The following is a 26,836-nucleotide window of genomic DNA, read 5'->3' as shown; positions in this document are numbered from 1 at the left end:
TTTGTGTGTCGTCTTATGCCTCACTTTGGTTAATGTTGATACTGTTTGCTTGTTTTTGTAAGGGCGATAATGTCCCTTCTGGTATTCCATAAGTACGACCATCACAGATGGGACCAATTCTTACCCGGAATCCTCACGTGCTTTCTCCAAAAGGATCAACCATATCCGTTTACACTTTACACGTGGACTTGTATATTTTATGCAAATTTTAAACATATATTTTACACAAATTGTGTGAGTGGTGGTGCTACCGGTAGGGAAGGACATGCACATCCTTTTCGCGAACACTTGGTGTCATGACTAATTTTCAGTGACACATTCCTATCATTTTCACAGGTGTTTGACGCCCAAAGGATTTTTTGTTGTTGGATAATCGAAAATGGTTATTCTCCTGCGTTCACGTTTTATATTATATGGTTTACAAGAAAGCATATCTTTATATTTTTTTTTGTAAAACATTTCATTGACATTCGCCCGTTCTGGGAAATGTTCCAACACAGACGTATATCATGAAGCACCGCACTTACAAGCAATGTTACTTTTTATCGACATCTGGTTTAAACATTGAGGCTAGAGGCAAACTCGAAAATATATTTCCTGTAACTAACCTTCTTCTGTCGTGACCTTTTAGAAACCAGGAGTATGTGTTTTCTAAACTTTGTACTCGAGCCACGTAAGACAATGCCGTCGCACACATGTAGATTTTTACCTCTGCCCAGACTAAACCTTATCTGTTATTTACTTTGAACATGTTGGTATGTTCTTTTTAATTAAAATGATTAAAAAAAACGCAAATTGAGGACATTGTTATATTGGATGAGACTGACATTTTGTCTACTCTACAAGTACTATGACATTTATGATAAAGCCTCATATTAGGCGACTAACGGGATCGGGTGGTCAGACTTGCTGACTTGGTTGATGCATGTCATCGATCCCAATTGTGTGGATCGATCTCTTGCTGTTAATCACTGGATTGTCTGGTCCAGACTCGATTATTTACAGACCGCCGTCATATAGCTGAAATACTGCTGAGTGCGGCGTTAAACAACAAACCAACTCAATGGATTCAATGCATTATGGTGTGTCTCTCCATGAAATTGCTTGAGTATTGCTGAAAGTTGCGTACAAACATATACACCAACATCCTTTTGTTTGCTCCCCTCCAAGTCTTCTACTGTGTCTCAAGTTGCATTTTTATTTGAACTGACTGTGCCAAAAGGTATTGGGCAAGTCAGTTCGAAAATATTTCTGCTTTATCTTACTTCGGAGTTGAACCCCTCTTTTTAATGGCTACCGCCTGTTAAGTCTACCTCATTTCTGAAAGACATTAAGTCACATCATTGTTTAACGCATCAAAAGCCTACCCAGTCAATACTTTAATACAAGTTGCTCACAGAGAAAATGTTGAAAGTGGCTGGATATTTGGCAAAGCAATGTGTACATTGTTTGCATTTCCAGGTAGAAACAAAAGAAGATATATCAGTCTCTGAGAGACAGAACGGAAATGAAAAAGTGCAATTAAACCTGTGGCACCCTACTTAAATGTACATACGTGTAACGGGCTGTTACATCACATACATGTAAAGGTCTGTACCGTAAGGCACATTTAGAACTTGCCCAATCAGCTCCTATGAAAGAGAAGCTAAAAGACGTTGAAGGTCACGTGCTACTTAAATGGTGGGTCAATAGATCTGTTTCCTGATAGCAGTAGCGGTTTGTTCACCCTTCAGAAATAACCTCTTACATATCTGGTTCATTTGACCTGCGTCAGAGGGCGATGGATCAGCATGTGTGTTGCCGACGAAATCGTTATGAAGTCAGTTGTAATTGAATCTGGTTCTATGTTTTTTTTAAAAATTATTGCTCCCCTGAGGATATGTAAGACTACATCATTCAAAGTACCTTTAGTTTTTAAATGTAGTATATGTGTCATTTAAATTGATGGCTAAATTCCGTATCATCGCCAGCAACTGAAGGGATGGCATCAATTCTGTTGGGGAGCCGTGCATGTAGCAGAAGTATCGTAAGTCCTCACAGTCCCAAGTATTGTGGCCTAACTTTGACTGCTGGTGACCTCCAGCTGGTTTTTATCATGTTTTGTTATGTACAGTGATATCGTTTTATCGCCCAATACTAGTTTTAACATATATCTGTGATATTCTTGTTATTTTACTGTCCTTTGCTGACAGTTTTTATAGGAAGTCAAAACATATTTCTACGCTCTACGCTTTGCTCTACGCTCTACTCTACGCTTTGAACAGTATTTCAGTTATATCAGCTTAATCCCAGCAGGGTGTCAGCTTGATTGAGGGATGAAGCCTGTGATGCAGGTCTTAGACATTGACACCTTGATTTACCTGAAACATAATCAGGTTGAATCTAAAATTCGAACCCACAATCATGAATTCGTAACTCTGAACTGCGGATTCCAGTACCTTAGATGAATAGTGCCACCGTGCCGCCGCCAAAAGAATAAATTAATATCACTTCGAACACAGCACCAAATGTAAAACTAAGCTATGACTAGGTCATGACGTAAACGCATTCTTATATCAGTTAATAGTTTCATGTTTAATGACAGTATTAAACCATGCACCAAGATCCAGAGCAGAAGTGGTCTTCAGCAACCCAGGCTTGCCATAAGAGCCGACTATGTTTGTCGTATGAGGCAACAAATGGGATCGGGTGGTCAGGCTCGCTGACCTGGTTGATCGTATCCCAATTGCGCGCACGCGCGCGCGCGCGTGTGTGTGTGTGTGTGTGTGTGTGTGTGGGCAGCCCAAGCCTAGTCGTCTAAGGCTGAGTTGCGTTGCTTGGGCACGCCATAAACCTATGATTGTGGGTTCGAATCCTGGTTGGCCCCAATTATGTTTCTAGGTTTGTCAGCAACATACCCGTGCTTGTGGTATTCACCAAAGTCGTAAAATTGGAGACCTGCATCACTTCGGGCTTTCCTCCCACATTAAGCTGACATGCCGTGATATAACTGTAATAATGCCCAAAGCGGCGTTAAAACCAACTCACTCACTCACCAATTTATTTATATAGTTACAATACAATACAATAGTTTACAATACCTCATGCAAGAAGGAAAACACAATGGTGAAACTCCTTGATAGCTTGGTGTGGCCTCCTTCACTTCATATAAACTCAAAATTAACCAACAAAACGCAATACTCCTTCAAACAAGCTTAGTAATTGCATGTGAACAATACGCCAATGTGCCGAAGGTGGCCAAACGACTTGCAACCGTCCTCAAGATGGCACTTAAATATACACCCAGAAGGCACGTGCAGACACGTGATGGCGCATAGACGTTACAGTTGTATCAATATTTAATACATAACCACTAAAAAGTTGCTTAAAACCTAACAAAGTCTGACAGATTACAAGATTAAATAAAAAATCTTCATGGCTGACTAAGGGCTACATAAACAATTATAGCTTTCTTCACACCACTCAGGGGGTGGTCGGGTAGCCTAGTGGTTAAAGCGTTCGCTCGTCACGCCGAAGACGCGGGTTCGATTCCCAACATGGGTACAATGTGTGAAGCCCATTTCTGGTGTTCCCCGTCGTAATGATGCTGGAATATTGCTAAAAGCGGCGTAAAACCATACTCACTCACTCACTCTCTCACAGTACTCAGGCAAACATGTTTCCTCAAAACATAACGCAAATCTCTGGAGCTATTACTGACAAACATCAGAGAAGCTGGCGTCCATCAAACGTCTTCTGTAGTATCCTTGTCCTCCTACACATATCATACAACCATTGCGTAAGAGCATCAGCAGTTGCCCTGTGTGCTGAGTGTGTGTCGGGACACGCGCCAGACAATGCTGCTCGCCCTACCTTTATGGAACTTGTCTGTGTACACAAAACGTTCAACTGTGAATGGATTAACAACACAATTAGCGCAGGCCCACAGGTGCCAGTTGTGTCTGAAGTGGCTGTAGATAACAGTCACCTTGTTAACTGCCTGTTTACATGTACTTTTTATAAGATTTGCCAATATAAAAACATGCAATCATTTTAAAGTGTTCTCGTATACGTATGTTCGATTTGGAGAAATAATATGTGCTGCTTGGCACTTTCTGGGGGATCTTCTTTCTGGGGCATGAATATCAAATGTTAAATTTTATACAACTTAGAATACCATTGCTTCTTGTTATAGAAGTAGCCATCTCCATGGGCACTGATTGTGTCCGCCACTCACTGATCTGTTTTTTTTATGCCATAAATCGGAATTTGGCAAAGAAAATTGTTCAGGTATATCGTTGATTTAATTTTGTTCACTAATGGTCAAATAACCAATTCCCTTCCCCTACTTTACCCACCTGGAACAGAACTAAAGAGGACCTGTGAAGATCGGGATAGACTAGGTCTTCAGCAACCCATGCTTGTCGAAAAAGCCGACTATGCATGTGTTATGAGGTGAATAACAGGATCGGATGGTCATCCTAATCATAATAACGTAGATCGATGCTCATGATATTCTCTGGTCCAGACTCGATTATTTACAAACTGCCGTCATATAGCGTGAATATTGCTGAGTGCTGCGTAAAACAACAAACCAACAACAAAAGTAAGAAAGAGAGCAGTGAAACTGCCTGATCTATTTGATGAGTGGATCCGTGCATAAAGGTTCAGAGTGACAAAAAGCTATCCACATTAGTGTATACTTATCAGTGTGGTTGGTTGGTTGGTTGGTTGGTTTGTTGTTTAACTCCGCACTCAGCAATATTCCAGCTATAAGACAGCCGTCTGTAAAATAATCGAGTCTGGACCAGACAATCCAGTGATTGATATCATGAGCATCGATCCACGCAATTGGGATCGATGACATGTATCAACCAAGTCAGCGAGCCTGACCACCCGATCCCGTTAGTCCCCTTTTACGAAAAGCATAGCCGAACTTTACGGCAAGCATTGGGTTGCTGAAGACCTAATCTAGCCGGGATCTGCAAGGGTCACTAATAAGTGTGCTACTGGTGGGGCAGGATACATTATGCTTTTCGCGAACACCTGGTACCATCATAATTAGATAATGATTCACAAGCTTATAATATATCGTACTTGCTCACCCCATAGACTTGTTAGAAATTGTCAATATATGCATTGCCACATAAAATATTCACTGTCCTTTCTGAATCATATATGTCATGAATGCTTTCATACAATATATTTATTTCTATAACATTGCAATCAAATGATGATGAGCATTTTGATATGGATTAATTTGATCTGGATCACACTAAGGAAGTAACGACAAAGACGATTACATTTCTGATAGTTTCCCAATAAGTGCATCTACATATTCAAGAGCGTCTGTGAAATAATCAAAGAAAACTTACCGCACGTCAATATGATCATAGATTCAGTTTACCATGCTATCTTCCTATCTGATCAGACATCCGTCCTCAAAACAAGTTTTAGATGTTTTTAAGATGCATGTTGCGTGAGCTGATTGATCAAACCCAGCAGCTGGACACAAATAAGACCAGACTGATGATAAACTTGTCATCCTGATATATCAAAGACACCACTGGGCTGTGGCATTTAGGATTGAGCAGTGAGCAACTTAGATCTGTGTGATTGCGAGGAGCAAAAGGGTAAAGTTCGAATGTTAAAAGCAACCATATCTGTTTGTCTTTAATCATTGCTTTGCATCCGTCTGGAAATAGAAATTCTAACTTGTCTGTCGCATTATATTTCCCTGTAATGAAACAATAATGATATCTTGTCTTATGATGTTTCAACTTCAATTTTTTCTGGAAGATTGTTACTATTCCCGATACAAACAATCGTTAATAATGTATTGGGTTCGAAATTACATCCACAAAGAATTAAATGACAGACTGAAAACTTGGTGTCCAATTATGAATAACCTACGTCCTGTCTTGCAGGGAGCTGATTATACTTACCTCTTTATCAGTGCACAGTTCCGAAATATTTCAGAAACCTTTGATGAATAATAACCATGACACACGTGCGCTTGAAGAGTTCACGTGGTATGTTTGTATCGCGGCACCATACCTTACTGCTGTGTGAGGACTTGAAAAAAGGTGAGCATTGTGTACAAAGGGTGCACATTTTGTTTCCTTGACTGACTTGATGTAAGTAGAGTGACCATCCATTTCATAAAAGACTTCTCAATATTTGCTTTGTAATAACTGCTGAACACGCCTCGTCGTGTATAACTGCTGTGAGATTTGCCACACTCACAGAACAACAATTAAACATATACATTCATCCTTCTATGTGTCTGATGATAAATTCTTCTTCTTCTCAATTCGATCTTTGTAGGTTCACTGTAGCGCCATAGAGTGCATCGTTAGTGTCATAACCTTACCGGCCCTAGTAGGAGGCGACTAACGGGATCGGGGGGTCAGGCTTGCTGACTTGGTTCATGCATGTCATTGTATCCCAATCGATGTTCATGATTTCAATCAAGAAATTTTATGGTCCAGACTCTTTTATTAACAGATCGCAGTCATATAGCTCAAATTAAGCTGAGTGTGGCGTTAACAAGAAAGAAACAAACAAACATCCGATCTAACAATCATTCCGATTTACACAGATCTACCAATGTCTCCATTGAAGAAGGAAACGGGATTCGTCACGAAACCAAACGCAATGTCAAACGGTGGGGTATCGGGAATCCAGTGATAATTTGGTCGACCCAACTGAAACTGCGAAGGTCGATTGTGTTGAGTTGAAATAACGCCAACGTAGGGCCTTCTTGCTTGGATTCCGGCAGCTGTCAAACGGTTACAGCCTGTGCAATATGGGATGTAAATAAAGTCATCAAACCCTTTCCATATTCAATAGAAGTCTCTGCAAAAAACAGAGTCGATTGTACTCCTCCGACTATAACACAAGCACGTGCTTATGAATCACTATCAAATAGTAATGATACAAGGTGTTAGCGAAAAGGTGGGCGTATTCCGCCCCACTGATGGAATTTTTGTTGCTTTGTTTTGTCTGTTTGTTTGTTTGTCTGTTTGTTTGTTGTTTAACGCCGCACTATCCACGCTATATAATCGTGTCTGGACCAATCCGGTGATTGACAACATATCATCGATCCACGCAATTGTGATCGATGACATGCATCAACCAAGTCAGCGAGCCGGACCTCGCAACCCCGTTTGTGTGGCGTCAAACAACCAATCAACCAACCAACCTTAACGTCTCCAGTTTCTTTATGATGGCAATGATGGGTATAGACGGGCGTGTTAAACCGAGATAGAAGCAGCGAAATTTTAATGAAACACAATGGGCGTGTAAATTCAAATAGCCTTTGCAAGTGAACTTATCGAACGTATCACGTCTCATCATGTTGGATCATAGTTAGGTTCTACGAAGCCCTCTAATTTCGCCTTTTTGTGAAAGATTACAACCCATCGAAGTGGAATTAATGGGCATCCTTTTGCGTCCAAGTGGGTACAAAATAACCACTTTGAATTAATACATCGCGATCAATTGCTGCTTTGAAAGGCATCTGAAACAGAATGTGAAGTGAAAAAACCTTTAAAAATCGTTTTAGGTTTTCTATAGGAGACGAAATCAAGAGGATGATGTCGTTACAATCCACTGCAAGAATCTTGGCATTCCTTTGTGATCAGTATGGAGGTAGGCTGATGACAGTCTCCTCCTACAATCACTCGAGTGAGTGTGAATAAGTTGGGTTATACGCCGCTTTTAACGGTATTCCAGTTATATCATGGCATGTCAGCTTAATGTGGGAAGAAAGCTCAAAATGATGCAGGTTTACCACGAACCCACGTGCACGAGTATAGTGCTGACAAATCAAGAAACATAACCGGGGCGAACCGAGATTCGTCCCCACAGTCATAGGTATCACGCGTGCTCAAGGGTCACAACTCTGCACAGGGAATTGCATTCGCTGACTTGGCTAAGGACTGCTTCATGGTATGTACGTCATTATATTGCTTTGGGTGTAATTCAACTTGAGAATGTTCATTTCCAATCCACAAAACCAGCAACATCATTTGCGCTTACTATTCATATCCCAGCCATATGACAAAACATAATTCAACACCACATCTTCCATGCTCATAACATATCCTTTAGTTTTAACATATCCTAAAACCTCACACGCTTTCACCACATAGAACCTCTACTCTATATGCTCCACGCTGTGCACAAATCGTCATATAAAATCGCAATAAAACAACTGTCACTACATTTTGCGTCTGTTTTGTTTTAGACCAGAAAATTGTTTTGTTGCATTTCTTTTGCCCTTTAGGTTAGCTGGACCTCCATTCAAGTAACCCGTAAAATCAGCTCTTAAGGTACATGCATGACCTGTAAGGACATTTGTCCTTGGTTTATGTGACCACGTGGATAGACCTACATGTACATTCTCGTGACACAAACAAGTTGGTAGACTGCCGTGAGTATGGTGGGAATTACAATTATGTGACAACCTAGGAACGCGAGGATACCAGCTCAATCGGAAAATGATGGTCATCATTGCTGCATCTGTAATCCAATTTGGTACGCTTGTAGTGGCTGGATCAGTAATGTTCGCAAATTACACCCTAAGCCTTGTAAGACGCTAATCTAGGTCTTCGGATTGTCGGCTCACATTGCCATTTAGGAATAATTTTAGTAACTGTGTCACCAAATCACAGTCAGATTATAATGTGGAAATTATCAGCTCATATTCCATCCTTAGTATACGTAACGAGACGGGTTAATGGCTTAAAAAAAGAATATTGTACATATTCAACTTGAGTAAAAGTATACAAATAAACGAATCCTAGCCTATAGTATAGTATCATTCTATATATCATGTTGTAGTTGTACATTAAAGCAGATGTGTTAACGTCTACGCGTTGTGTCCACAATTTACACAACGCCCCTCTCAACAATATTCCAGTTATCTGACGGCGGCCTGTAACTATTCGAGCCTGACCATTCGGAGTCATCTGGTCTCCTATGACGGGGCCAATAAGTTGCTGGAAACCTGTTTTAACCCGGTAACCCCCATGTTAATATAACATCTATAACACGTCTGGGATAGGGACAAGTTGATCCAAATGACATGCACAATTATGAACTCATGCAGTAAGATTACACAAACTCGGTTTTGTATATGACGGCTGAGAGAAACTGGACCACCAGCGAGCCTGACCACCCGATCCCGTTAGTCGCCGTTAATGGCAAGCAGGGGTTGCAGAAGACCTATTCTACCCCAGAAACTTAACAGGCCTAGGCATTTCGAAGATGAGATTCCGCTTCTGTGTTTTTGTTTTTTTCTCAGATTATGTTCATCAGAGAATTAAAGAGAATTGCAAATGTCAAATAAAAGCCAAGTTTAACTATGACTTCCAACTACACATACACCAAATTGTATTACATTTTGAAAACAGTGGTCGGGGAGAGGTTATGAAAGATGTATCAGTGTGGCCGACTTATTGTCTCCATCTTAGTCTTAGGGAATCACTTCTGGCACTTTGAAAAGAACACTTTTTGCACATTTTACAGATGAAAGGACAGTTAATTGAAAATGTTTTTCCTTCAGCAGACAGGACCAATTTTCTTGACGATCAATAAAATTAAAACCGCCGCTCGCAATACCAGTTTGAATACGTTCATTGATATTAAATTGCAATGTGTCACATGTGCTTAAACTCCAGATGCTGAGCTTATTGTGTGAAACCTGATCATAAAGCGTCCAGGCGCGTTGCTTAGTGGAGAAAGGACCATGGTTTTCCGTCTAAGACCAATTCTATTTTCTTGATATGTTTGTTTGTTACCGGGAATCCCCACTGTACTTAATGTTTGTTTGTTTGTTGTTCAACGCCGCACTCGGCAATATTCCAACTATATGACGGTGGTCTGTAAATAATCGAGTCTGGAATATTGCTGAGTGAGGCGTTGAACAACAAACCAACCAACCAACCAACCAACCAACCAACCAACAAAATAAAGTCGTTCCAGTCACAGAAACCCACATATATGCGTTCATGATGTAGAAGGTGCACGAATAATTTTCCCGAGTCGAATTCTGAATTCTAAGTCTGTATGTACAAGGACAGAAAGTTTGCCTCGTTTTTATTGACCTAGTCGTGCTATACCAGGTCTGATCGATAAGTTTGGACGATAATATCCAGGAGCCATTGCCCTCAACTGAACGACAGTGTACGTAGTGGCTCCAAACTGACAATGAGTCATTTGACATTGCCTTTGAAATCCAAATCACCCTATCTATATTCTGAAACGCTTTCCAAATTGTTAATTACCATCATGTACTGGTGTATACAGAGATGTAATGACTTTTTAAACGGTTCTTCTTGCAACCGAATGCTTCACGGTGGAATTACCCTTTTCAATACGACACCAGAGTTATTTGTACAAGCAATTGGTCAGAAACACAATGAGGCTGAAATGGCACATTAATGGAAGCTTGAAATCGGCGCTCGATGATTACAGGGATTGTATAACAGAATATATCCCACATGTTTTCTTTGTCGTCTTATGCCTCACTTTGGTTAATGTTGATACTGTTTGCTTGTTTTTGTAAGGGCAACAATGTCCATTCTGGTATTCCATAAGTACGACCATCACAGATTGGACCAATTCTTACCCGGAATCTTCACGTGCTTTCTCCAATAGGATCCACCATATCCGTTTACACTTTACAGGTGGACTTGTATATTTTATGCAAAGTTTAAACATATATTTTACACAAATTGTGTGAGTGGTGGTGCTACAGGTAGGGAAGGACATGCACACCCTTTTCGCGAACACTTGGTGTCATCACTAATTTTCAGAGGGGATGATGTAAATCCGGCTGGGGTCCATGCAGGTAGCAAAAGTACTGTAAGTCCCCATGGACCCTAGCATGGTGATCTCTCTTCAGTGGCTGGCGATCAATAGCTCATTTTTATCGTGTATTGTTTCTTATGATGATACTGAACTACTGCCGATGTGACGTTAGATATTAACTCACTCACTCACTCACTCACTCACTCACTCACTCACTCACTCACTCACTCACTCACTCACTCACTCACTCACTCACTCACTCACTCACTCACTCACTCACTCACTCACTCACTCAATCACTCACTCACTCACTCACTCACTCACTCACTCACTCACTCACTCACTCACTCAGTGATATATTCATATCATTTTCACAGCTGTTTTACGCCCAAAGGATTTTTGTTGTTGTTGGATAATCGAAAATGGTTATTCTCATGCGTTCACGTTTTATATTATATGGTTTACAAGAAATCATATCTTTTACATTCTCTTTTTTGTTAAATATTTCATTGACAGTCGCCCGATCTTGGAAGTGTTCAAACACAGATGCATATAATGCAGAACCGCACTTACAAGCAATGTAACATTTTATCGACAATAAACATTGAGGCAAGAGGCAAACTCGAAAATATATTTCTTGTAACTAACCTTCTTATGTCGTGACCTTTTAGAAATCAGGAGTAAGTATTTTCTAAAGTTTGTACTGAGCCACTTTAGACAATGCCGCCGCACACATGTAGACCAGACCAAACCGTATGTCTTATTTACTTAGATTACGGTGGTATATTTTTTTAAAATTAAAATGATTAAAAAAACGCAAATTGAGGACATTGTTATATTGCATGACACTGACATTTTGCATGCTCTATAAGTACTATGACATTTACGATATGGTTTGTTTGTATGTTTGTCGTTTTACGCCGCACTCAGCAATATTCCAGCTATATGAAGGCGGTCTGTAAATAATCGAAACTGGACCAGACAATCCAGTGACTGATATCAAGAGCATCGATCCATACAATTGGGATCGATGACATGCATCAACCAAGTCAGAGACCCTGACCACCCGATACCGTTAGTCGCCTTTTACGACAAGCATAGTCACCTTTTACGGCAAGCATAGGTTGCTGAAAACCTATTCTACCTCGGAATCTTTACGGGTCCCATGCAATTGGGATCGATGACATGCATCAACCAAGTCAGCGAGCCTGACCACCCGGTCCCGTTAGTCGCCTTTTACGACAAGCATAGTCGACTTTTACGGCATGGGTTGCTGAAGACCTATTCTATACCCTCGTGATACTCATGTATGTTTATTAAAGGAACCATAAGGTCAAAAGCAGTATTATGTTACTGGTCTGGGTGAAAATGACACAGATGGAACAGAAACCAGAAACCTAATACGTTTTGGCCTAACCTTGGAGCTTAGATATTAGCTTATTTTGTTGGTGATTGAGTGGATTTGGCGTAGCGCCGCTTTGAACAGTATTCCAGTCATATCACGGCATTCCAGCTTTATGTTACAGGCAAATCCGAGGTGGTGCAAATCTAATGATGTGAAACCAAAGATCACAAGTATGTTGCTGAGAAACTCAGAAAATTTATGAGGGCGAATCTGGGAATCCAATCAATGATCATAGGATCCTGACATGTCCAAGGGACGCAACTCTTCACAACGAATTATCCCACCTCAGACGACTGGGAGACTCTTTCCCCAAATTCCTTGCCATAGTTGTGCTGAACATTACATGTAGCACCAGTTAGTACTTTGCCGGCAGGTATTGTTCGGAGCTCTTTTACGACAAGTATAGTCTTATATGGCAAGCATGGGTTGCTGAAAATCTATTCTAACCCGGAATCTTCACTGGTCTATATACATGAGCATCGAACCACGCAATTGGGATCGATGACATGCATCCGGCAACTCCTTTTACTCTTAATATGTCATTGTACGGGAAAAATATACATCTTCCAGGGGCAAAGGGGTTAAATGACTATTAAAGTTCAGTTTCGACCTTTGCCAAACTGGGCTGGGATTATGGAGTTGTATTGTGGCTGGAGTAACGAGTCTATGCATCGTCCAATCAATATAGCGCAACGAAATCAACATTCGGTTCATAAACAACATGGCGACTGCTGTGTAGATTGCAGGATTTGCAGAGCAAAGGTACCGACAAATTGGCTTCGACAGATGTTTTCCAATTTTTTTCATATTTTTAATCAAAGTCTTGAAGTGATTTGTGATGTACCTCGCGAGGTAAAACTGATTTTATTCCAATAATCGTGATTATAGATCAGATTGTCTTGACTTTGCGCTGCCAGTTTATTTGAATCGAATGCAAGCAATGTTAGAGATGGAATCTGATTGGTCAGTAGGAGGGACATATAAGGGACATAACCCGTAAGTTAACTCCCTCACCTGGGGTAGATTGGAAAAACATGCATGCCAATACAACTTATTTCCAGACTTTGATAAATGAGTAATTTAGGGCACAACACTGCAATTCTGCCGGAACTGTACGACGCGTGCCTGAGGATTAATGAAAAGATCGTCAGTGAGACACTATATTGGTAATCGCTTGACCAAATCTTATCAGGTGACATTACTATTTGGGGTTCCCGGTCACGAACATGTCTCATTCATCTGCCGAAAATATACTGAGTTCCTATCTGCACTTAACAAGAGGCACAAAAGACAGAGCTTACACAAATTACATGATACACTTGATGCTGTCCTTGAATCTCTGAAATCAAGTCGCGAGTGAATCTGCCGGTTATTGTTACGCTTAGTAGGCAACTCACAGTGCCCTGTCTGGCGTACGGTATGCGCTGTATACTAACTGTATAGTTTGTATGGGGACAGTGGCCTCTTGGAGCGGGCAGTGGCTAATCTCGGTCCACTGTTGCCATATGTTTGGGGAAAACGGGTACGAATATATTGGTCACCAGTAACCCATGCTTGTCGTATGATGCGACCAACGGGTTCGGGTGGTCAGACTTGATGACTTGTTTGATTGCACGTCCTAATTGCGTTGATCGATGCTCATGATGTCAATCACTGGATTGTCTGGTTGACTCGAATATTTATAAACCGCCGTCATACATTTGGAATATTGCGGTGTAAAACAAACCATGTCAAGCGAATTAATATCCCCCCAGCTCCAACATTTGGTGTCTACGTTTCACAACGTTTAACTACAATCGAGCATGTTCTTTCCGGGAAGATGTCAAAGAGGATCATGCGACTCTTGCTCAAAAAGGTGTTTGATCAGGGTTACAATATTCAAGGCCTTCGTAAAGAATTCAAAACATTTTATGAAAGAGATTTGGAGCGCATTTCCAAATGTCTGATACACTTCCCTATTGTGTGGACAGTTGACTTGCCTTTGCGTGTGTTTGTAATGACGCTCTAAGTGGGACAGTATACACCTGGTGTGATCTCTATTTGATTATAATATAGTCCGAATTGTACAACTGACTTAGGATTATGGGGTTTGTCGCTTTTCTTTAAATGAAACCGACACAAGTACAGCAGTGGACGGCATAACGTTTCAGTAACATTTTCCTCTGGAAATTCGAAATGATTCGGTTCTTGTATTGTCACATAAACTCAAGACTTAATGTATATTGGCTGATCTGTCACAATTCCCCATTTCTCAAATACACTTTGTCTTCTCCACTAGACGCCATAAATAATGTCTATTACCAAGCGAAACGCCATTTCCATCACATTTCCATCACATTTCATTTTACGTGCAGACTTCACGTGAATTTGCTCTTAAGTATTAAGATGGAAGGTATTGGCTTGAAGACATAAGCACACGGAGAATGGATAATTTCGCATTCATTTCTGTTTGTCTACATCTCTTTCTGAGTTCCAAAGTCCATTGGATCACGGGGAACCCAGTCATCTAAGGAAATGTAAATCGCCGCATATGGTTTCCTCCCTTGGGCATGTCAGAATCCTTTGACCTTTAAACGTCTGTGACGTCTCCTGTGTATCTGACAATGGTTGATGTCAACGGGTTCCATTCCCCACATGGGTACAATGTGTAAAGGTCAATTTTAGTTCCCCGACGACGTACGAGTTATTGTATTTGGTATATGGAAAGCTTTGTACTCGGAACTATCCCTCAGGCTGCAGGTCATTCAAACGATACAGCAACATCAACTATTCGAGAACTCCTCACTAAGTACAGGACCCGTTAAGATCCGGGGTAGATTAGGCCTTCTTGTCGTAAATGGCGACTAACGGGATCGGGTGGTCAGGCTTGATGACTTGGGTGATGCATGTCATCGTATCCCAAATGCGTGGATCGATGCTCATGATGCCGGCGCCAATCACTGGATTGTCTGGTCCAGGCTCGATTATTAACAGACTGCCGTCATATAGCTGTAATGTTGCTGACCTATTCTACCCCGGATGTTCACAGGTCATATTTTCTTATAAATAGTGGTAAACACACCTTTATAAAAGATATCTGATTAATTCTTACAAAAAACAAAACGTTGGGTGTGGGGAAGTGTCCTACTTTTAGTGGGGAACTGTCCACGTGGAGAAATGTCTGGACCCCCCTCCAACCATATGACATGAACTATTTTTACACAAGGATTGAATCCATGAGATACACAGACAGTTTCCGTTAAAATGTAAGGGACATCAACAAGGTCGAGCTTGAAGTATGTTCTACTGGCCTCCGGTAATTCCCGCTACAGGGATGTAGCCCACATCCTTGATAATGTGTCCTTAATATGTTATTTAGTGAACGCGATACGTGCTAAGGAGCGGATGGTATGTATAGGCGTTGACTGAAGGCAGAAGTCGTCTCTTGTCCATTAAATGGAAGTGATATAAAATGGTGTTTAGTGTCGCGTTCAAGATTATTTCCCTTGTAACGACGTGTGTGTACATGTGTGCATGACTACTTGGCCAGATAAATGTCGGTTTATTTCAATTGAGATACAATGTAAATAATTCAATCAACTTAGACACAATATGTTTGTTTGTTTATTTGTTGTTTAACGCCACACTCCAGCCATATGACGGCCGTCTACAAATATTCGAGTCTGGACCAGACAATCCAGTGATTGACACCATGAGCATCGATTCACGCAATTGGGATATGATGACATGCATCAACCAAGTTCGCCTTTTACGGCAAGCATGGGTTGCTGAAGACCTATTTTACCCCGGACCTTCATTGGTCCTGGGGAGGTTGGGTAGCCTTGTGGTTAAAGCGTTCGCTCGTCACGCCGAAGACCCGGGTTCGATTCCCGACATGGGTACAATGTGTGAAGCCCATTTCTGGTGTCCCCCGCCGTGATATTGCTGGAATATTGCTAAAAGCGGCGTAAAACCAAACTCACTCACTCACTCACTAGCTGGACCTCCATTCAAGTAACCCGTAAAATCAGCTCTTAAGGTACATGCATGACCTGTAAGGACATTTGTCCTTGGTTTATGTGACCACGTGGATAGACCTACATGTACATTCTCGTGACACAAACAAGTTGGTAGACTGCCGTGAGTACGGTGGGAATTACAATTATGTGACAACCTAGGAACGCGAGGATACCAGCTCACTCGGAAAATGATGGTCATCATTGCTGCATCTGTAATCCAATTTGGTACGCTTGTAGTGGCTGGATCAGTAATGTTCGCAAATTACACCCTAAGCCTTGAAAGACGCTAATCTAGGTCTTCGGATTGTCGGCTCACATTGCCATTTAGGAATAATTTTAGTAACTGTGTCACCAAATCACTGTCAGATTATAATGTGGAAATTATCAGCTCATATTCCATCCTTGGTATACGTAACGAGACGGGTTAATGGCTTAAAAAAAGAATATTGTACATATTCAACTTGAGTAAAAGTATACAAATAAACGAATCCTAGCCTATAGTATAGTATCATTCTATATATCATGTTGTAGTTGTACATTAAAGCAGATGTGTTAACGTCTACGTGTTGTGTCCACAATTTACACAACGCCCCTCTCAACAATATTCCAGTTATCTGACGGCGGCCTGTAACTATTCGAGCCTGACCATTCGGAGTCATCTGGTCTCCTATGACGTGGCCAATAAGTTGCTGGAAACCTGTTCTAACCCGGTAACCCCCGTGCTAATATAACATCTATAACACGTCTGGGATAGGGACAAGTTGATCCAAATGACATGCACAATTATGAACTCATGCAGTAAGATTACACAAACTCGGTTTTGTATATGACGGCTGAGAGAAACTGGATAATGTTCACTGCAAAAAAATACATTTTGACTTCTCATTATTTCTTAAAACTACATTATCTTAGGACCACAATAAACAATTCATCAACTTCTTCAATTCATGTTTATTACAGAGATGCATGGCATCAAACAATTTGACTCATTTTCTGAAAAATTCCATTTTCAGCCGCATGACTGTTTATGTTATGATAGCACTTTTTAGATATAATTGTCTCATTAATTGAAAGTAGACATGTATCCTGAAATAAATGCTTTTAAATAATCTTTTTTATACATTTTCGACCGAACTAGAGAGAGAAAAATATATTTTTGTATTTGTTCATGACGTCACAGCACATTTGTATCCTTGCACCCATAATATCACATATCATGCATCAACCAAGTCAGCGAGCCTGACCACCCGATCCCGTTAGTCGCCGTTAATGGCAAGCAGGGGTTGCAGAAGACCTATTCTACCCCAGAAACTTAACAGGCCTAGGCATTTCGAAGATGAGATTCTGCTTCGGTGTTTCTGTGGTTTCTAAGATTATGTTCATCAGAGAATTAAAGAGAATTGCAAATGTCAAATAAAAGCCAAGTTTAACTATGACTTCCAACTACACATACACCAAATTGTATTACATTTTGAAAACAGTGGTCGGGGAGAGGTTATGAAAGATGTATCAGTGTGGCCGACTTATTGTCTCCATCTTAGTCTTAGGGAATCACTTCTGGCACTTTGAAAAGAACACTTTTTGCACATTTTACAGATGAAAGGACAGTTAATTGAAAATGTTTTTCCTTCAGCAGACAGGAACAATTTTCTTGACGATCAATAAAATTAAAACCGCCGCTCGCAATACCAGTTTGAATACGTTCATTGATATTAAATCGCAATGTGTCACATGTGCTTAAACTCCAGATGCTGAGCTTATTGTGTGAAACCTGATCATAAAGCGTCCAGGCGCGTTGCTTAGTGGAGAAAGGACCATGGTTTTCCGTCTAAGACCAATTCTATTTTCTTGATATGTTTGTTTGTTACCGGGAATCCCCACTGTACTTAATGTTTGTTTGTTTGTTGTTCAACGCCGCACTCGGCAATATTCCAACTATATGACGGTGGTCTGTAAATAATCGAGTCTGGAATATTGCTGAGTGAGGCGTTAAACAACAAACCAACCAACCAACCAACCAACCAACCAAATAAAGTCGTTCCAGTCACAGAAACCCAAATATATGCGTTCATGATGTAGAAGGTGCACGAATAATTTTCCCGAGTCGAATTCTGAATTCTAAGTCTGTATGTACAAGGACAGAAAGTTTGCCTAGTTTTTATTGACCTAGTCGTGCTATACCAGGCCTGATCGATAAGTTTGGACGATAATATCCAGGAGCCATTGCCCTCAACTGAACGACAGTGTACGTAAAGGCTCCAAACTGACAATGAGTCATTTGACATTGCCTTTGAAATCCAAATCACCCTATCTATATTCTGAAACGCTTTCCAAATTGTTAATTACCATCATGTACTGGTGTATACAGAGATGTAATGACTTTTTAAATGGTTCTTCTTGCAACCGAATGCTTCACGGTGGAATTACCCTTTTCAATACGACACCAGTGTTATTTGTACAAGCAATTGGTCAGAAACACAATGAGGCTGAAATGGCACATTAATGGAAGCTTGAAATCCGCGCTCGATGATTACAGGGATTGTATAACAGAATATATCCCACATGTTTTCTTTGTCGTCTTATGCCTCACTTTGGTTAATGTTGATACTGTTTGCTTGTTTTTTGTAAGGGCAACAATGTCCATTCTGGTATTCCATAAGTACGACCATCACAGATTGGACCAATTCTTAACCGGAATCTTCACGTGCTTTCTCCAATAGGATCCACCATATCTGTTTACACTTTACAGGTGGACTTGTATATTTTATGCAAAGTTTAAACATATATTTTACACAAATTGTGTGAGTGGTAATGCTACAGGTAGCGAAGGACATGCGCACCCTTTTCGCGAACACTGGGTGTCATCACTAATTTTCAGAGAGGATGATGTAAATCCGGCTGGGGTCCATGCAGGTAGCAAAAGTACTGTAAGTCCCAATGGACCCTAGCATGGTGATCTCTCTTCAGTGGCTGGCGATCAATAGCTCATTTTTATCTTGTATTGTTTCTTATGATGATACTGAAATACTGCCGATGTGACGTTAGATATTAACTCACTCACTCGCCCACTCACTCACTCACTCACTCACTCACTCACTCACTCAGTAAAAAATTCATATCATTTTCACAGCTGTTTTACGCCCAAAGGATTTTTGTTGTTGTTGGATAATCGAAAATGGTTATTCTCATGCGTTCACGTTTTATATTATATGGTTTACAAGAAATCATATCTTTTACATTCTCTTTTTTGTTAAATATTTCATTGACAGTCGCCCGATCTTGGAAGTGTTCAAACACAGATGCATATCATGCAGAACCGCACTTACAAGCAATGTAACTTTTTATCGACAACAAACATTGAGGCAAGAGGCAAACTCGAAAATATATTTCTTGTAACTAACCTTCTTATGTCGTGACCTTTTAGAAATCAGGAGTAAGTATTTTCTAAAGTTTGTACTGAGCCACTTTAGACAATGCCGCCGCACACATGTAGACCAGACCAAACCGTATGTCTTATTTACTTAGATTAGGGTGGTATATATTTTTTTAATTAAAATGATTAAAAAAACGCAAATTGAGGACATTGTTATATTGCATGACACTGACATTTTGTATGCTCTATAAGTACTATCCCAGCTAACACACGACGTTGTCACAACGTTGTGTAAAGGTTGTGGATTGGTAACGTCGTGATATTACGTTGTCACAACGTTGTTATAACGTCAACGTGCAACGTTATTTCACAACGTTATAACAACGTTGCACATTCACGTTGTGAAAACGTTGTGCATTGGACATCACACATCGTTTTGTAGCTACGTTTCTGAAACGTCGGTGAAACGTTATAGAGTTTGCTTCTCGATAGTCATAAAGGAATAGAACTGCTTTATCAAAATCAATATGAATTTGTCAGAATACCAAGGCAGTAATGCATTACCTTTCTATATATTCGGCATTTAAATTTTCATCTCTTAATACTAAAATTTCCAAAACGTAATTGCGTATCTCTATGACAACGTTATTCCACAACGTAACAACAACGTTGCAAATTAACGTTGTGATAACGTTGTGCTTTGGACATTACAACACTTTTTGTAAATGATGTTTAGGAAACCACTTGTAGACCTACCATCTCTTAGTTTTATTCTTTTTAAAGATATATATCTATAACGAAGTTATCTGTCTACTAAATGTTGTCACAAGCAATATTACAGTTAAAAACAATTGCGCCCATTTTTTGCGGCGTGAGAGCGACTGCGGAAAAGTTCAGCCTGTTGCCTCGTGAAGTGACGTCAGAATGACGTCACATTGTCGCGGAAGATTTGTTGTCACCAGCCATCTTAGTTCAAGCTCACTAAGAAGTCTACAACCAAGAGATTGTGCAGCAACTGGAACTGGACAGATGATCTGTGAATTCGGATGAGGTAAGTTAATTTTTTAGAAGCAGCCTCCGCTTGTTGATATGTTTCTGTACAGGCAGATCGTCAAATGATTAAATGTATCGTATTATTCAGCAGTGGCAGGGTTTAGAATGAAGTTTGCCGGTCACTTTCACTGAGCGTCAGTGACGATATTAATATTTGATACACAGAACATAATGTATATAGAGGCGAAGGAGGCCCAAGACATTTTCCCATATTATTATTTTATGGATACCAAGGGTAATTACCAAGGGCAAGCAGTAGATATGTTTGACCAGAATTCAGTCTGGCGGCGTTTTGTGGCCGTCATATTATGTTCGGGTTTCGATCGTAAACGTGTAGGTCTGTAAATAGGCCTAACTTATGCATCGCCTACTGACCACTGACAGTTATCGCCATTTCTTCCGTGTTATTTCGGAAATCATTACCATTCAAAGTTTACTTGTACTAATCCCTCGGACTTTGATTTTTGTGAAACAATGTGGCTCATTCAGGACATGGGAAAGGTTTAGTAGATTTCTCTTATACAGCGAAGAGAGGGAATCAAAACAATGGAAGTATTTTCAGATCGACTCTCTGTAGGCTACTAGTTATAGCCTTAGTCTTAATGCGCTCAATGATGTTATGAAAAGTTGTATTTTCGGGAAGAGATAGAAACATACTTGTTGTTTCCGAAAAGGCCTAATTAGCACAGACTGAAGTAGCCTAAATGTGGACCATCAGGTTGTTGGTGCTGACTATACATTTTATTTTAGCAAGGCTCTTATCATGGTGTAATTTTATTATTTGCAAAAAAAGAATCAATTCATCATTTTCCGATAACTAGATATATGTCCGACTCCCTTCTAATGAAAACGAGCAATAGTAAAACGAGTCTCTCGTCGCGCGCTATAACGGGGTGTTTGCGGTATTGTCATATTGGTGATGATAAGCTAGTCGATAGTTAAAAGTTAAATATCACCATATATTGTCAGTGAGTTGGTCATCGTTTGTTGATTATTAAGGTGAGATAGGTGTAGCCAATGTGCACCAATGAAAAATACAATGGAATTGATAGCAACCCTATTCGTTCGGTTTTCGATCTCCATATGTTGCCACGTATAGGCTACCATACTAGGTCTACAGAATTATATATAACGATATTAAACTGTATTATGTATTATAATAGACGTAGTAACAAATAAATTTAAATAAATATTTACTGAGCTGTTTTAACTTCGTCTGGTATTGTATAAGCTATTGCATTTTGTTAATTTTCCCATGTTTTCTAGATCTATCTTTGTAAATATTACAACATAGATTCTATATAATTATCCTGGCATATTAATATGGAAAATATTAAGGTTAGTATTAAAAAAAATAATCACAATTTTAATTAGGATAAATACCCCAAAGTGTTAACACTTCTATTCATAATTCATATTCAACATTCATGCTTCAAATATGGGAACTATTTATTTTATTTGGCAATATATATTTTTCATTTATGTATATATTTTTCAAATAAGGTTTTAGAAACTTGGCCAACATATTCACTTGAATCACTAGTTTGTGATGTACAGCAGAGAGGTAAAGTGACTGGTTTGAATAACTACAGTTGATCTGTTGACTGATAAAACTATTTGCCAATACTACCACTAGTTACATCATACTCTAAGTAAATGTGATTTATCTATACAGTACTGGTTTATTTAAAAATGTGATACTTTGTGGTTTCTGTTTTTCTTTTAGGTGGAGAAAACAGTATTGTGGGAGCATATTTGTTTAAAGTACATCACTGACAGAAAGGTATGTATGATGCAATAATATATACAAACATCTTCAAGAATTAAAATTTAGATGATTCTTATTTAATTATACCAAAAGTCTAAAGGGAGGGGGTATAAAGTTACACCAATGATTCAGTGCTGAAAGCTTTTCTGCTTATGTATGATCCAAGAGCATCATGTTATTACTGTCAGCGCCTTCGCACTTTCAGCAGTTTTTAACTGTTTAAAGACTGACATCAGACATCAAAATATTATTTGGGGAATGCAACCATTATTTTGTTATGTCAGAAATATGTCCCTTGCCTTGCCATTTTATAACATTTGTGTCATTTTTTATTCAGTTACCAAGGCTTAAGGAGAGACTATGGATACAGTTGAAGATCATCCCTGTGACTTTTCCTTTGAGGACTGAAAAGGCTCCTCAGCCACTCATCCCAAGTTCTGACTTGTCATTTAATAAATAAATAAAGGTCACCTCAACCAGAATTCTATTGTCATTTCGTTGCTGGGAAATGGATCTTAGGACATCAGATGCATAGACTATTCTGTTTGTCACAGTGTTGCTCTAAATGCTGAATGTATGGGGTAAGGCCAAGAAAATTTAAATGTTTCAATTTGTGCAGGGCTTATTGTTTGATGGTTTTTTAATTTGCAAATTCGTGGGGAAATCAAATATCTTTTAATTGTATTGAAACATTTGTGAACAATTTGCACATAGCCTTGAAAACTGTTTGGGAAAATAAATATATAACCAAATTGTACAATCATGTAATTTAAAACATTTAGATTTTTATCTTGGCCGTATTTCAAACTCTGCCAAAAGAGTGCATTTCATTGACTTGCTGTTTCACGGATATGGTTAAAGTGAATTCAGTTTGCAGAATGTATTGCTTGGTACCTGATGTCTTAACTAGATTGGTACAAACATTTCAGGCTGCCTGGGAGGTATTGAGGAATAAGACACGGACATTGCAACAACGTGCTGCAAAGTCTGTAGTGTCGCCATATGTATGCGATACCTGCGTTGTCGCGACGTTTGGGATGAACGTTGTAGCAACGTAAAAAATGGATGTTGTGACAACGTCTTGATTTGGTTGTATTTTGGTATACGCACAACGTTGTAGCAACCATTCTGGGAGTCTACAGATTGACGTTGTGACAACGTTACATCACAACGTTGTAGCAACGTAAAAAATGGATGTTGTGACAACGTCTTGATTTGGTTGTATTTTGGTATACGCACAACGTTGTAGCAACCATTCTGGGAGTCTACAGATTGACGTTGTGACAACGTTACATCACAACGTTGTAGCAACGAAAAGTCAACGTTGTCACAACGTTGTCACAACGTAGAATTGTTTGCTGGGATGACATTTACGATATGGTTTGTTTGTATGTTTGTCGTTTTACGCCGCACTCAGCAATATTCAAGCTATATGACGGCGGTCTGTAAATAATCGAAACTGGACCAGACAATCCAGTGACTGATATCAAGAGCATCGATCCATACAATTGGGATCGATGACATGCATCAACCAAGTCAGCGACCCTGACCACCCGATACCGTTAGTCGCCTTTTACGACAAGCATAGTCACCTTTTACGGCAAGCATAGGTTGCTGAAGACCTATTCTACCCCGGAATCTTTACATGGTCCCATGCAATTGGGATCGATGACATGCATCATCCAAGTCAGCGAGCCTGACCACCCGGTCCCCTTAGTCGCCTTTTACGACAAGCATAGTCGACTCATACGGCAAGCATGGGTTGCTGAAGACTTATTCTATACCCTCGTGATACTCATGTATGTTTATTAAAGGAACCATAAGGTCAAAAGCAGTATTATGTTACTGGTCTGGGTGGAAATGACACAGATGGAACAGAAACCAGAAACCTAATACGTTTTGGCCTAACCTTGGAGCTTAAATATTAGCTTATTTTGTGGGTGATTGAGTGGATTTGGCGTAGCGCCGCTTTGAACAGTATTCCAGTCATATCACGGCATTCCAGCTTTATGTTTCAGGCAAATCCGAGGTGGTGCAAATCTAATGATGTGAAACCAAAGATCACAAGTATGTTGCTGAGAAACCCAGAAAATTTATGAGGGCGAATCTGGGAATCCAATCAATGATCATAGGATCCTGACAGGTCCAAGGGACGCAACTCTTCACACAGAATTATCCCACCTCAGACGACTGGGAGACTCTTGCCCCAAATTCCTTGCCATAGTTGTGCTGAACGTTACATGTAGCACCAGTTAGTACTTTGCCGGCATGTATTGTTCGGAGCTCTTTTACGACAAGTATGGTCTTATATGGCAAGCATGGGTTGCTGAAAATCTATTCTAACCCGGAATCTTCACTGGTCTATATGCATGAGCATCGAACCACGCAATTGGGATCGATGACATGCATCCGGCAACTCCTTTTACTCCTAATATGTCATTGTACGGGAAAAATATACATCTTCCAGGGGCAAAGTGGTTAAATGACTATTAAAGTTCAGTTTCGACCTTTGCCAAACTGGGCTGGGATTATGGAGTTGTATTGTGGCTGGAGTAACGAGTCTATGCATCGTCCAATCAATATCGCGGAACGAAATCAACATTCGGTTCATAAACAACATGGCGACTGCTGTGTAGATTGCAGGATTTGCAGAGCAAAGGTACCGACAAATTGGCTTCGACAGATGTTTTCCAATTTTTTTCATATTTTTAATCAAAGTCTTGAAGTGATTTGTGATGTACCTCGCGAGGTAAAACTGATTTTATTCCAATAATCGTGATTATAGATCAGATTGTCTTGACTTTGCGCTGCCAGTTTATTTGAATCGAATGCAAGCAATGTTAGAGATGGAATCTGATTGGTCAGTAGGAGGGACATATAAGGGACATAACCCGTAAGTTAACTCCCTCACCTGGGGTAGATTGGAAAAACATGCATGCCAATACAACTTATTTCCAGAGTTTGATAAATGAGTAATTTAGGGCACAACACTGCAATTCAGCCGGAACTGTACGACGCGTGCCTGAGGATTAATGAAAAGATCGTCAGTGAGACACTATATTGGTAATCGCTTGACCAAATCTTATCAGGTGACATTACTATTTGGGGTTCCCGGTCACGAACATGTCTCATTCATCTGCCGAAAATATACTGAGTTCCTATCTGCACTTAACAAGAGGCACAAAAGACAGAGCTTACACAAATTACATGATACACTTGATGCTGTCCTTGAATCTCTGAAATCAAGTCGCGAGTGAATCTGCCGGTTATTGTTACGCTTAGTAGGCAACTCACAGTGCCCTGTCTGGCGTACGGTATGCGCTGTATACTAACTGTATAGTTTGTATGGGGACAGTGGCCTCTTGGAGCGGGCAGTGGCTAATCTCGGTCCACTGTTGCCATATGTTCGGGGAAAACGGGTACGAATATATTGGTCACCAGTAACCCATGCTTGTCGTATGATGCGACCAACGGGTTCGGGTGGTCAGACTTGATGACTTGTTTGATTGCACGTCCTAATTGCGTTGATCGATGCTCATGATGTCAATCACTGGATTGTCTGGTTGACTCGAATATTTATAAACCGCCGTCATACATTTGGAATATTGCAGTGTAAAACAAACCATGTCAAGCGAATTAATATCCCCCCAGCTCCAACATTTGGTGTCTACGTTTCACAACTTTTATCTACAATCGAGCATGTTCTTTCCGGGAAGATGTCAAAGAGGATCATGCGACTCTTGCTCAAAAAGGTGTTTGATCAGGGTTACAATATTCAAGGCCTTCGTAAAGAATTTAAAACATTTTATGAAAGAGATTTGGAGCGCATTTCCAAATGTCTGATACACTTCCCTATTGTGTGGACAGTTGACTTGCCTTTGCGTGTGGGACAGTATACACCTGGTGTGATCTCTATTTGATTATAATATAGTCCGAATTGTACAACTGACTTAGGATTATGGGGTTTGTCGCTTTTCTTTAAATGAAACCGACACAAGTACAGCAGTGGACGGCATAACGTTTCAGTAATATTTTCCTCTGGAAATTCGAAATGATTCGGTTCTTGTATTGTCACATAAACTCAAGACTTAATGTATATTGGCTGATCTGTCACAATTCCCCATTTCTCAAATACACTTTGTCTTCTCCCCTAGACGCCATAAATAATGTCTATTACCAAGCGAAACGCCATTTCCATCACATTTCCATCACATTTCATTTTACGTGCAGACTTCACGTGAATTTGCTCTTAAGTATTAAGATGAAAGGTATTGGCTTGAAGACATATGCACACGGAGAATGGATAATTTCGCATTCATTTCTGTTTGTCTACATCTCTTTCTGAGTTCCAAAGTGCATTGGATCACGGGGAACCCAGTCATCTAAGGAAATGTAAATCGCCGCATATGGTTTCCTCCCTTGGGCATGTCAGAATCCTTTGA

The 26,836-nt window shown here is 40.1% G+C and overlaps 1 long non-coding RNA gene across 1 annotated transcript; it reads left to right on the top strand.

Moving 5' to 3' along the window:
• The first annotated feature begins 20,398 nt into the window (after positions 1-20,398).
• Positions 20,399-22,782, top strand: LOC139460847 (uncharacterized). Its single transcript, XR_011652842.1, has 3 exons — positions 20,399-20,624; positions 22,353-22,409; positions 22,732-22,782. It is a non-coding gene; the product is annotated as an uncharacterized lncRNA (long non-coding RNA).
• The last annotated feature ends 4,054 nt before the right edge of the window (positions 22,783-26,836 follow it).

This window comes from Haliotis cracherodii, unplaced genomic scaffold (assembly GCF_022045235.1).
Source record: "Haliotis cracherodii isolate W230 unplaced genomic scaffold, xgHalCrac1.p SCAF_14, whole genome shotgun sequence".
NCBI lineage: Eukaryota > Metazoa > Mollusca > Gastropoda > Lepetellida > Haliotidae > Haliotis > Haliotis cracherodii.
Note: the sequence above shows the minus strand (reverse complement) of the source record. Positions and strands in the feature narration are given on the sequence as shown.